The sequence below is a fragment of the Lutra lutra genome, chromosome 13 (assembly GCF_902655055.1).
Source record: "Lutra lutra chromosome 13, mLutLut1.2, whole genome shotgun sequence".
In the NCBI taxonomy this organism is placed as follows: Eukaryota; Metazoa; Chordata; class Mammalia; order Carnivora; family Mustelidae; genus Lutra; species Lutra lutra.
In genome coordinates this window covers 82,018,302-82,032,695 of record NC_062290.1, presented here as the reverse complement: position 1 = coordinate 82,032,695, position 14,394 = coordinate 82,018,302, and positions in this window count along the sequence as shown.

The following is a 14,394-nucleotide window of genomic DNA, read 5'->3' as shown; positions in this document are numbered from 1 at the left end:
ATCTTCATTTTTTTTAAGTAGCTCTATGACCAATGTGGGGCTTGAATTCATGACCCCATGATCAAGAATTGCATGGTCCACCAACTGACCCAGCCAGATTCCCCAAAATATCTTAATTTTTTAAATTTATTTTTTATTTTTTTTTAAAGATTTTATTTATTTATTTGACAGAGAGAAATCACAAGTAAGCAGAGAGGCAGGCAGAGAGAGGAGGAAGCAGGCTCCCTGCTCAGCAGAAAGCCTGATGTGGGGCTCGAACCCAGGACCTGGGATCATGACCTGAGCCGAAGGCAGCGGCTTAACCCACTGAGCCACCCAGGCGCCCCAAAATATCTTAATTTTTTAAATGGAGCTGTATTTCTTATTGTTCAATATGTCCTCATCCAAGTAAGTTGTGTAGTTTGTTAATAGTATTGTACTAGTTTCAATTTCCTGGTTTTGAAAATGCACTGTTATATAGGAAGTTGTCATTGGGGACAGGTAGGTGATGGGGGACACAAATATTCTGGACTCTTTTCACAACTTCACCTGAGTCCTAAATTACTCTAAAATCAAAGGGTAAAATGTAAAAACCAAAGTGGAAAAGTCATCACTTAGATTTTCTTTTAATTTTTATGGACTGTTTCCTCCATCAGAAATTTATTTTATATGCAGCTAGAGGCAAAGGCTCTCACTTAAAGTTTTTAGATGGATGACTAATTGTCCTAGCCTTCCCCTTGAACCATCCCTTCTTTTTTTTTAAGATTTTATTTACTTATTTGACAGACAGAGATCACAAGTAGGCAGAGAGGCAGGCAGAGGGAGAGGGGGAAGCAGGCTCCCCGCTGAGCAGAGAGCCTGATGCGGGGCTCGATCCCAGGACCCTGGGATCATGACCTGAGCCAAAGGCAGAGGCTTTAACCCACTGAGCCACCCAGGTGCCCCTGAACCATCCCTTCTTGACCTAGTGATCTGGGTTGCCATTTGTATTATCATACACTGAAGCCTGTAGATGATAAAGACTGTTTCTGGGCTCATTGTGTTTTTCCGGTCCTTTTGCCATTTCTTACAGTCTTACCACTCTATTTTTATTTTTATAGCTTTATAGTATGTTCTAAAATGTGCCATAACAGGTGATATTTCCTGTCACCCGTTTAATTATTCTTTTTAAAAAATTACTCTGATATTTCAACACACTTTGATTTTCTTATTCTTCCAGATACAATAAATGTGATTGAATATTTCAAAGATTTCCTGTGGGAATCTCACTAAACTTACAATGTCACTTGAGAAAAGTTGACGTCTGTACAATATCGTTTTCCCACCCCAGACTATCCATATGAAGGGACCTCCTTTCGTTGATATTTGTGTTTCTCAATAAGGATTTGTAGTTTTCTTCCTATAGGTTTGTCGGATTTCTTGTTCATTTCCATCATAGGTATTTCATAGCGGAGATCTTTTAGAATTATATTTTCTAGTTGGTTTTGCGGCTCTGTAAGCAGTACAGATATATAGGGCTCTCACCACCTTCCATATCCAGTTCCTTAACTGAATCTCTTCTTAATCCTAGTAGCTTTTTCAGTGAATTCTCTTGGATTTCAAGAGTGATAAACAGATCCTCCTGAACCCAGCATCATTTTGTCTCCTTTCCAACAGCAAGAACACTTGGAAGCCAAGAGGACCGTTCGGTGGATAAACACAAACAGGTAACTTATGATCTATGAATTTTCATTCCTTTAAAAGTAAAAAACAAAAATAATACTAATACATAAAACAATTACCTAGCCTGTGGTGGGGCCATGAGAATCAGATAAAGTATTTGATGTAAACTCCAGTTTCAGAGTCCTCAAGAAACGGTGGTGTCTTAAAAAATTTTAAAAATAATAAGATAAATAAAAAAATAAAAAAAGAAACGGTGGTGTCTTTCTCTCATCACCTTCTTGCTCCATATCATCTGTGGTGGCTTGCATTTGCAAAACAACGTCAAATAATAGTAGTAGCAGACATCCTTTTGGATTCCTAATTTTCGCTGGAAGGCTTCTACCCAAAGAGCCTGTTAATCAAGCCATCATGCTCTTACAGCCGTAACATAAACACAGCATGAAAATCACAGGCTCCTCTTTAAGGCAATCATGCTCCCTTCAATTTGAAAGCTCAAAAGCCTCCAATAATTTCATGTGTCAACTGTACATCAATGAAGCTGGAAGAAAAAAAAAAAAGATGTTTTTGAAAAGCTTGCTGGAAGTTTCTATGCTTTGTTTTCTTAAGGAGTCAGTTCCTTGATGAGTTTCAGTAACTCTGGAATCCAAGCGAGGAAAGACCCAGGAGGCCAGGGTAAAGGTTTCAGCAGGGCCTGTCTCTCTCTGGGGCGCAGACAGAAAGAGCATTGGACCTGGAATCCTCTGACCTGGTTTCAGGCCCTGCGAGGTCCTTGTCCAAAGTCCCATCACCAGCTCTGAGCCCAGCTGCCTTGGAGTGTGGAGCTGAATAACCAAGTCCCTGACCGGTGGGAGAATGAGGGGGCTGGGATCACACATATAAGGTTCTGACACGAGAAAGGTTCCCAGGTGTGATCAGTAGGAGGGAAATGAGCACTCTGGGGACTGTTTATTTAAGCGGGGAGAATTTCTAAAGCCTTCACCCAATACATTGTTTATTAAGTGTTTATTCATCCCATCTACTATGTTCCTGGCACTGGGCTAGTCTCAGTAATCAGTGGTCAATGTCTCTGCCCACAGAGCAGTTAGGGAGACAGACAACAAATGAGCACAAATAAATTGGTCTTCCACAGGGAGGGCCAGGCATGGGCCTCACCGGGAAGCGCAGGGCTGCCTGCCCGAGTGGGCCCCTCCTCCGGTCCCCTCGGGTCCAGCCGGCACCGCCCAGCACCAGTGGCCATAAGGAATGCATTGAGCAGCGCCTGCATTCCAAGCACGGGGTTCTGCTCCCGATGGAGCCTGTTCCAGGCCCTTGCCAGGCCCTCCCCAGGCATGGGGAGCTTCTCCTGGCCTGGAAGTCTGATAAGGGATCCCCGCCCACGGGGAGGAGGGGGTGCGGCGGGAGGGAGCGTGGTAGCAGATCTCCATTGCCCCTGCTAAGGGCAGGAGAGGGGGGAAGCTGGGCCTGAGACTGCAACGTGGCACCAGCCTACAGGGAACAAGCCAGGTGGCCCCAGGGCTTCTGGAATCACAAGGATCCTGTTGCTCTGTTGTAGAAAACTAACAGAAACATTTCAAATAGAAACTCCTAATGCTGGCATTTAGGGCCCAACCAACTTTCTAATCCGGTTTCCCAGATTGGAGCCCTAGCCTTAGGGTCTGTGGCTGGTTCCCAGCCATCCCAGAACAGCAGCAGGTACAAGTGGAGGGGGCCGCTCAGCACCAGCACTGTGTCAGGCACGATTCCCACACTCCTCCCATTTCCCTGCAGATGCCCACAGGAGAAGGCACCAGCCCTCTTCACAGGTGAGGTGATAGGCTCAGAGCTAGAACCCAGGATTTGCCCTTCCTGCTACCCCACTGGTCTACAAACTGTGCCTCCAGATCACCCCAAGGGCTTCTCAGAACAGGGCCCTGGGCCCACACCCAGATTTTGTGATTCAGTAGTTCTGGGGTGCGGTTGGATAATTTGCATTTATCCCACATTCCCAGCTGATGGTGATGCATTCTGTAGCGGACCACACTCCGGGAACCTCTGCCCTACATGCCAACGAGAGTGCCCCCCTCTAGATCAATTTTCAGCATCTAGGCAGACTTCACATTCCTCATAGGCAAGGATCTATGAAGAATTGCTTTACTCTTAACGATAGTACAGGGTTACACTCCTGACTGTCCACCTGATGTCCCAACCTCAGAGGAATGTCCCCCAGGTGCTACCTTCAATCCTTTATAAGCGCTCGCCCTGAACACCACAGGACACAAACCTCCTACAGGGGGAGTGCAGCCACCAAGCGATGAGAGCAAATGATGGTTCATGGTGAATTTGCTCCTACGTGATGACCAGGAGACGGGCTGGCCAGTTGGGAGGCAGGGACGGAGCTGGAAAGCTTGGGGGAAACAGTGAGAAGCTTCCAGAAAGGGGGGTGTTCAGGACTAGGGCTGCGTAGCTGAGTGATGAAAGGAGCAGGACAGAGTCTTCAGCAGCAGAGCCTGCTGGAAAGAGAGTGTTGGGGAAGCAGCAGGCTCTAGACTGGGACAGGAAGCCACCTGCTGCCGGCACCGGAACCAGGGCTCCCTGGACCAGGTAAGCAGAGACCTGGGACGCAGAGCTGAGGAAATGCAGGGCTTCCCAGAACTCATTTCCATTTTATTCCCCAGCAGGTACATGTGACTTCTTCATCAGACTCAAGCCAGCTTGAGCAGAGCGAGAGTGTTCTCACTCATGCTGCACCTTCTTAATTAGGCTCTTAAATAGTGACGTCATAGACAAGGGCATTTCTTAAGCACCTGTTGTGTACCAGGCTCTTTACATGCAGGATCTCATTCAGTCCTCCAACAGCTCTGGTGAGCTGAGTGCTGAGATTATCCCCATTTTACAGGTGCGGAAATGGAAGCTAAGAGAGGTTAAATAATTCGGCGAAGGTCCCGGGGGCTAGGAAATGACAGGCCTATTGTCTCCCCCTCTCTAAACTGTCGCTTTCCACCCCATCATCCTGCTCTCATTTCCTGAACACCTGCTCTGGGCAGGGCTCTGGGTGCGACTCAAGATGAATCATTCAAGTAGTCACTTATTTAACAAGTCTTTTTTTTTTTTTCCTGAGCACTTACTACTTTGTATGGGCTTACGTAATTATAGCATGCCTTATTCCAGAAAACAGAAACTAAACGGTGCAGGTGTGGTCACGTGACGAGTGACAACTAGAAAACCAAAGCTGAGATGGTCAGAAGAACCCAGGAGTGAAGCAGGCACCCAAAGGGCAGGACCTCAAGGCCATGTTACAGAGACAGGCCCCAGATCGTCCCCTGAGCTTTCTCAGCCACCAAAACCCGAGCCCAAGCAGTTCAGGGATCATGAACCCGTTGCAGAGGAGAAATGTGACTCTCTTAGACCCCAGGGCCAGAGAGGCCTTCTGCTGAGCTGGTGAGAAGCAAGGGCGTGCCGTCGAATGTAAGGAACACTGCCCCCAACTGTGTGCTTCGGTGCTGGTCTCAGAGGCTCTTTCCTAGATGCTTCTCAATGCTGGCCCAAGTCCCACAACTGCTGTGCAGAGGGGAGAGGGTGACAACACAGGGCAAGCATGCCTCCCCGGCTTAATCTGTACACAGAGTTTATAGGAAACATTTAGGGCAAACTGTCAGTCCACTAGCTGAATGCAGGCCTCAGGGGGAGCTTTGTTTGGCCTGAGAAGATGTATTTAAATTGATTGAATTACAAAGGGACACACAGCATCCCAATGTTTAGAGCAGGATTATCCACAAGAGCCAAATTATGGAAACAGCCCAAGTGTCCCCTGATGAACGGAAAAGAAGCAGGGCTACGGATACACAATGGAAGATTACTCAGCCGTCAAAAGGAATGAAATCCTGCCTTTTGCAATGACAGGGATGGAGCTGGAGAATATTATGCTAAGCGAAACAAATCACCCAGAGAAAGACAAATGCCATATGGTTTCACTCCTAGATAGAATTTAGAAAACAAATAAACAAGCAAAGGGAGAAAAAGAGAGAGAAACCAAGAAGTAGACTCTTAACTAACTATAAAGAACGAACTGATGATTACGAGAGGGGAGGTAGCCGGCAGGGGAGGGGACAGGTGATGGGGATTAGGGGTACTTATGTGAGCACCGTGTGTTGTATGGAAGTGTGGAATCACTGTAGTGTGCACCTGAAACTAATATGTGTGTTAACTGACTCGAATTTAAATAAAAACTTTAAAAAGTTGTATTGAATTAGTTGTCAAGTTTAAATAGTTAAGAGTTCACAGAAAAATCCATATTTTTTTTATTAAGAAAGGGGGGGTGGATTTGACAACATGGGGCCCACATTTCCAAAGGACAAGAACTGGCTGGGGCTGAGTAGTTTCCCAATCCCCCCACCCCCACCCCCGCATGGTTCCCTCAAGGCCCTGTATGTTTTTCACTTCCTTGCCTGGCTTTGCAAGCCCTGGGAAGCTTACAGCCCTGAGCCGTGGAGCGGTGGCACACAGGTGTGGCCTCAGGATCCCTGGTAACTTCTTCCCACTGCAGGTCCTCGATGGGCTCCTTCGATTTGGGGTGGGGCTCAGACAGTCATCTTTCTCCCAGGTACTGTGAAGCAGGTGCTCCCTCGTCATCAGCCTGGCAGGCTGGGGGGGGGGGGGGGCGGCGCGGGGTGGGGCGCAGAGCAGCTCAGCTCCACTGATCCAGGTAAGAGGAGGAATAGTGCTTCTTTCAATACAACTTGCGGCAAACATGGTGGGGCTGGGAGTTCAAGGTTATCCCGGCCAGAGGTGCCCAGAGTGCAACTCCTCTGAGTTGCTGGGGAAATCCCGAGTCAAGTACTATAAATCACAGAGCCGTTCCACCTTGGCTGCACATTAGAACCATCTGGGGACATTTTCAACCCGTGCGCACCAATCGCATGCCTAGGCCACCCCTCAAGCCAGACCAGTTAGAATCCGTGAGAATGAGAACACAGGTGTCTGCATTTTAAAGCTCCAGAGGTGATCCCAGCAGGCTCCAAGGAGGGAGGAGCAGGACACAAAACTGAGCACCTTCTCTGAGCCAGATCAGTCTGGATTGTATTGACACGGAGGCGAGCAAAGCTCCTGGAAAGGGAGTCACAGCAAGTGCGGTGAGTGCTCTGGGGGAAGCCACATGGGAGCACCTAACCCAGCCTGGGAGGCTCAAACCATGTCCCCCATCCTCTGCAGGAGAGGCCTGGGCTAAGTCTGGGGAGTAAATACCATCCAGCCGCATAAAGAAGGGGAAGGAAAATCCCAGCCAAAGCAAGAGTACAGTCCAAGACTCTGAGGCCCGAATGGAGGGGGCGGAGGTGGAGCTGAAGATTGTCTAGCTCAGCAGGACAGCAGGATCAAGGTTGGGGGTGGGGAGCATAAGAGTCCACAGAATGGGGGGGCGGTTGCGTGGAAGGCCAAATCACAAGGCCATTGAACTTGACCCTGAAGCTAAGAGGCACCTCTGGAGGGTTTTAAGGCAAGGAGTCATAGAGCCAGAAAAAAACCCATGATGAGCTTGAGTTACCAAGGAGGGCTTCCTGGAAGAGGTCAAACTTGAGTTGCGGGGGATGGGTAGAATTTGGAAAGTTCACAGGGAGGGAAAGGTGGGGGCATTTTGATGACAGCCACTGCAGTTAAAGCTCTTGAAAACCCTTCCCTCCCCCACACCCTTGGAAAGTCTTTGAATCACACAGCCTGCCTGTGTTAAAGATGTGTTCGTCTGTTATTTGAAAATTGTGGTTTCTCTTTAAGAGATTCTGGGCCCCATCCTTTGACTGGGAACCAGGAAGGAATGAAGAATGCATCCTCTTGCCCAGAGAGCTAATTATTGAAATGCTGTGGGCCTCACAGGGTTTATGGTGTCACTGATCTCTTTCCCCATAACAGCCCCTCATTTCTAACTGGTCAGTTTTCAGTATGTTTTTATGGGCTGCCCCACAGCCAGTTAGAAGCTTTCTTCCCATAAACTCTCCCTGAATCAAGTAGCCAGGTTTCACCATTAAAATGAAAATGTCAAAGGGATTATTTAAAATATACGTGTGTGTATTTAATATACATATGCATATTTCCATATATATACACCTACATATATCTATATAGATATATAGATATATATAGATATATATAGATATATATATTCTCATTTGTGAAGCCTCAGCTCATGAAACCCACATCAGAGTCCAATTACATCTGCTTTTTTTTTTTTTCCTGCAAAGCCGCTGGTCAGGTTAGGATGTGGATAAAATCACTTGATGGCTTGTTTATCCATTCACTCAACAAACACTTACTGGGCATTTACTAGGTGCCAAGCTGTGAACTGGGCACCAAGATGAAAAGATGCCTCAGGCATGATTGCTCCATCCCCACAGCCCTCTAGGACTCAAAATATTTTACAAAATGTTTACACATGCAACTTTGTGAGCTGTTCCTGCTATTATTCTCTCCACTTTTCGGAGGAGGTAATTGACCCTCTTGGAGGTTAGATAACTTGCCCAGCATCGTGATGCTGATCAGTGGTATAATGTGCTCTTCGGTCATCCAAGTTCACATCTAAGTTCTACCAACTCTACCTTGTTGATTTTCAAGCAACACCATCTAACCGTTACTGGCTTAAGTAAGAAAATAGCTCCAAAGGTTTAGCTGTTACTTGTAATCTGTCCAGTGTCCACCCCACCTAGAACCCGGGTTCCCTTTGGGGTGTGGGGGGGGATTCTCCATTGTAAAGAAGGAAAAAAAAAAAAACAAAACCTAGCACTCATTCCCCATGTCCACCATTCCTATGAAAGCATAATGAAGCCAAATTCTTTGCCAGCATCATCCCCTGCCTGGATAGGCATGTGTGAAATACAGCATCAGCCGGTCAGATCCTTGTTCCTTAAGCTGACTCTTGAGTGAGTGGTGAGGGGACCCTTGCAAAATTCACTCTCAGTAGAAGCCCCTGGGTCATACTATACCTGCAGGATTCCATTGGCTGGGATTCCCATGGCTCCCTTGGCTCTGCCCTTTGTTCAAGCCTGTTCTCCAGCCTCTTGTTGGTTCTGTGAGCCCTCACTGTCTTCCCACAAGTCCCTCCTCACTGAAGATGGCCAGAGACAGTCCTGGTGACCTGTAACCAAGAATCCCGACTGATACGAGGTCACAGGTCCTCCTCCCATTCACTGAGCTAGCTGGAAATAGCCACCTTTCATGGTGCTGTGGGCACTGACCCAGGAGATCCTTACCAGGAAAACCATTTTTGAACGGAGGTGCTCTGAAAATGTTGACACAGCCTCTGTTGCCAATACCAAAGACATATCCTAGCTAACAGACCCGGTTATCCAGGCTCCTGCCTGTGTCCTGATCAGCCAGAAATAGTCCCCTGTTCGGTCTCACCACACGGTTCCAGGCTTCTCCCTCTTCCAGGGGCCACCAAGCTTGATCTTCTAGAACCCCATTCTTGTCTGGGTCCTTCTGGCCCCTTCTCAGTCACGAGTGTGGAGAAGCAGGCTGAAGTAAACCCTGGGGGTATGGTCTGCAGAAGGAGGGATGGGCTGGGGGATACAGACAGATGGACAGAGTGCCAAGGGGTAAGGAATTGGGGAGAGACCTACATATCGTCAGGGGCTGATCAGTAATCTGTAGTCATATATATATATGTATATATATATATATGTATATAATGTCATTCATTCGTTCGTTCGTTCATTAATTTAGAGAGATTTTCTCAGGGTTGTGGGACTGCCAAGTCTAAAGTCCACAGGCCAGGTTGGAAGGCTGGCAACAGGCAGAAGCTGGTGCCACAGTCCTAAAGAAGCATTTCTTCTTCCCCAGGAAACCCCAGGTTTTGCTCTTAAGGGCTCTAACTGATCAGATAAGGCCCACCCACGCTACCAGGGGTAATGTTCACTCAAATCCACTTACTGCAGATGGTAACCACATCGACCGCATACCTTCTCAGCCACACCTAAATCAGTGTTGGATCAAACACCTGCGAGCTCGGGCCCAGCCAAATGGGTGCATAAAATTAACCACCCCAGAAGGGCCAGGCCAGAGGGGTGCCTCCGGCTAAGTCCCATAAGCTCCTCCTTCCCCACCGCTCTGGACCCCCTCTCATCTTCTCTTCTAACCACCCCCACCTACCCTGGGCCTGTCCAAGCCTCACAGGTGAGAGCCACATCTGGGAGCTCTTGAACTCACAGCCTCCTACCCAGGGTAGGCTGCCTCCACATCTGGCCCCAGATGTCTCTTCTCCTCCGTGGCGGGAGGCCTATGGGACTTTGAATTGTAATCTTGGAAGAAGCTGCTGTAAGACACAGAGCTGAGGGGTCCTAGCTAACCTTGTTGGAACTACTGCCCTCCTCCAGGCCCAAAGATCAGGGAGCAGGACAGACCAAAGACAGAGATCAGACTTGAGCGTTTCTTCTGAGGGCAGCAAAAGACTGAGGGTTATCTTGAAATAGCTGTAGAATTCTGGTGGCGGAATCCAGGCTCTCTGGGCTGAAAAGTCTCATCGATGTTCCCCCCACCCAGGCACAGACTCCCTCTGACATTCATGAGAATGTCACACAGCACAGAACATTCTTACCACAAGGGTTTTTAAACAAGTTCTGGCAATAGAGAAACTCAAGGACTGCTGGACATCTGACAAAAACAATGTGACATAAATCTCTGGGCAAGGAGGCAGAAGGCTTGATCACGGCATGGCTCATCTGCTGATTGATTGCTTGACCTTGAACAAATCTTTTCTTGATGACCTTGAGCAAGCCTTACCTGCTCTCAAGAGACAAGTTTCCCCAGATGAGGAGTTGGACGACCTGACTTGGAAGGTCTTCTCCAGCTGTCGTGACTCCCTGCTCCCTGAGGCTGCTATCTAGCTTATCTTAGTTACGTGGCTGAGGGCACATCACTTCACCTCAACCTCAGATTCATCACTGCAACATGGGAGAATCATAATGCCACCTTGCTCTTCTTGTATAGCGGCCTTGAGGATGGAGTGAGAGATGTGAGGGTCCCCTGGGTAAACTACAAAGCACTATTCATCTATAAAGTATTATCATAAGATGAAATATTGTATGAGGTATTTAGAGTGTCTTAAATGGCATAAGCCCCTGTGACAGACCCAGTAGCAATGTTCATAGGGGACAAAGGGCGTGGGGGTTAAAGGCTCTGGAGCCAGACTACCTGGGTTTGTGGCTCACCTCTGCCAAGTTTACTGTTTCCTCATGGGTGAAATGGAGTCATGATAGCTCATGTGAAACCCAGGGCTGTGCCTGGCATGTGGCATATGCTCCACTCCCTTGGGGATCGCCATGAATATCCCACCATAAAGCAAAGGAGGCAGAGTGGCTTGAAAGTTATCTGTAATCCCCTCTGAAAGCATAGATGGCATAGATGTTCTAAATAGCCAGTGCTCTTGCTTTGGGCTTGAATCCTGTCTGTCTGTCTGTCTATCAATTCTATATTTTACAATCATGTTATTTGTATCATATCTATCAAAGTTCTGTTTGAATGTAATATGTGGACCTATTTCACACAAAAGAGAAGACAGAACGACTATCCTATGATAAAAGCAGCGTTTGGTGGTCTAATCTTTATACAAGAGCCTTTGTGGAGAAAGACTAGGAACTACTCATCCCAAACATTATACTTTAACCGGTGAGGAAGTCGGAAGCCCAGATTAGGAAGTGACTTATTTGAGGACACACAGAGAGGGAGAAACCAAACTTCTGTGCCGTTCATAGAGTGACAGTGTTGTCACAGGAGCCTTAGAGATCTCTGGTATTTGCTCAAGGCCACCAATCCTTGCCTTGACCGCTTTCTTAATGTTGATGGGTCTGTCTCTCCAATCCCACCGGCCAGCTCTGGTCCAGACGCCCACCGCACATTGCCCTAAGTGTGGAATTCAACGAATGTTGAATTGTGAATAGAGCCCACTTAACAGATAGGGAGACTACATTTCAGAGGAGGGAAGGGACCCACTGATGGTCCCGAAGCACGCCTGTGGGGAGGGCTGTTAGGATCACCTGTGTCTCAGCAAGGTCTTTTTTCTCCCCTCCTGGGCTCAAAGAGGGGGCAGAACCTTGCCTTCTCTCATTTCCCCACAGAAGCCACAGGTAAAGGTGTTTATGGCTAGGTAGCTAACCAAGACCATAAGTACTTCAACAGGTCAGAGTCTGACCTTGTCACGTGTCGTTGTCATTGTTATTTTTTGTTTTTTAAATGGTGTTAACAATCATGCTTTCTACTATAATTTGAAAACACTTGACACCTCTGTGCCAAGGGACGTTATTAACTAACCCCCAAATCTGGGCAGCGAAACACAGACACAACTAGCTGGCCACCTGGCTTCAAGGGTAAAAGTAGCTTTACCATAGCTGTTTGTCAAAATTGTATGGCAACAATAATTATCCATATTTGTGAAAAGAAGTTCTTCTTTGCAGAGCACTTGAAAAATATTTCTGGAACAAAGTTATGCTCTCTCAGAATAAGTTAGTGCTGTACTTTGAAAGCAGGTGAATTTATGGTGTAGGAACTACGTACACCTCTATAAAGCTGAAAAGACGGAGAAAATCACAAGTGACTTTTATCTTCTTCCTGTGCTGTTCCCTATTTTCCAAGTCATCCTTAACAGGAAAAACTAGAACAGTGCAGTGCATGGAGAAGGGTGAATACAGCAGGGAAGGTGACCTCCCCTGGAGGTCCTTTGGCCTTTCGTCGTCTCCTGGGACAGGCAGGTGTAGAGACACAGTTGCGGAGAAGGGGACCACTCCTCCCTCCCTACTGCGTGTGACCCTGGACACATCACATCACCTGGCCTCCATATTCGCCCTAGGAAATAGGTCTGGAGGCTGCCCTGCCGGGGTCCCAATCTCTTGCAGGCCTCTGTGACAGACATGTTAGGACACGGTAACCGTGATGGCCCCACATATGTGACATACAAAAAACAGAGAAAATGTTTTGAGCTTGAGAAGGAGAAGGTCTGCCGAGAACAGCTATGGACGGGCCACCCAGTTCTGTCAAATGTTGGCTGCCTTTGCTTCAGATATTTTTAGTTTCCTAAGAAATAAACCACCATAGTTAGAATTAAATTCTCTGTGTGTCTCTTTCTGATCTCATTCCCAACCCTCCTTTCCAGAGGTAACCGCTAAGATTAATTCAGTGTCTTTGATTTCTCATACACATTTTAACATTTTTTGTACCTGTGTCCCTAAATATATTATATATATGTATGACAGTTTTGAGTATTTTGAAATACTTTTTTATAGGACACTATACCTATTCCACAATTTGATGCTGGACTTTTTTCTTTTTTTCCTTCTAGGAAACATCTGTGTTGAAGCTTATAGTCTTGGTTTATTTTTATACCCCATCTATCATCCATGTATGAACAGATCATGATTTATCTGGACATCTGAGGATGGACAATGAATTAAGGTCTAAGTTCTCAGCATTATAGGCAGAGTGAGTAGAGTGGAGTCACTGCATGGTAGGCATAGGCAACCTGGACTTCATTAAAGTTTGTCAACACTTGTCCAGTGTAGCTGGAGCCCCTTACATGCTCATCAGTAGTGTATGGGGATTCCAACCGTGCCATGTGCTCAGCAACCCCCCCAGCTCACCCCATGTTGACAGACCTCTCACTCTGCCTGTCTGGTGGGTATGAAATGAGGTAGCACAGCTCAACAGCTCTCTTCATTTGCATGTCTCACGTGACCAGTGGGGCCAAACTTCTTTTCATATTTTTGGCCATTTAGATTTCCTCTTTTGTGAACTGCCCATTGCTATCCTTAACCATTTATTTTTATTTTTAGCAATTGGGTTGTCTTTGTCTTATTTGTCCCCACTTTCAAGCCACTCCTGCCAGATCCCAAAGCAAATTCAGATCATGGCACTTTCCACAGTTCTCTCTAGAAGACGTACAGCTTAGCCTGTCACCTTGCCCAGTGGCCTTGGTTGGTCTGTGGGCTGAGAATTGAGCACAGCCCCAAAGTCCACTCCACCTTCTCTTCCAAGCTCCCCTTCCACTGCTTCCCTCCACTCCTGAACTCCAGCCCCATCAACACAGCCTGCTCTGTCCCAGGCTTCCTGCACATACCATTTTCCCCACCTGGAAGGCTCACCTCCCTATTTCCAGATTCTACCTACACGCTGCCTTTCCCAAGATATTTATACCCTCTTCTCAATTCAAAGTCAGAGCTGCCTCTGATCAATCACTGGTGATGCTTTCTACCCTTCTGGTGTAGTGCTTTAACAACTCCGCACTTTGCATACCCCCTTTTCCTCTACAGAAGCATCTGCTCTTTCATTATGCTATTTTAATCTTCATTCATAATCTGATTTTAACCTCATCAATGCAACCACCTGTGAGATGGGGTAGTGTTCATAAGTCCTTTGACCAGATGAGGAAATGTGGCCTAAAAGGGGACCAGCTTACCCAAGATCCCATAGGGGCCCCAAGGCAGAGCCGGACTCGAAACCAGGACTCTCCCAATTCCACCATCTAGATCACTGCACCACGCCCCTCATATGTGTATGTGTGTGTTGTTGTCGGCATGTGCCCACACCCGATTTCCCTTGACACTGTGGGTTTCCTAGCTCCCACTCTAGTCCCCCCGCAAGGGTGCCCTCAATGAATATATAATTTCTTGAAACTACAATAATCACAGCACACCCACTGGGTACCAGGGGCTGTACAAATATAAACTCTAATCTTCACAGCAACTCTCTTCAGATAAGGAAACTCAGGGTCCTACAGCCAGTAATCCGTGGAACTGGCCCTTC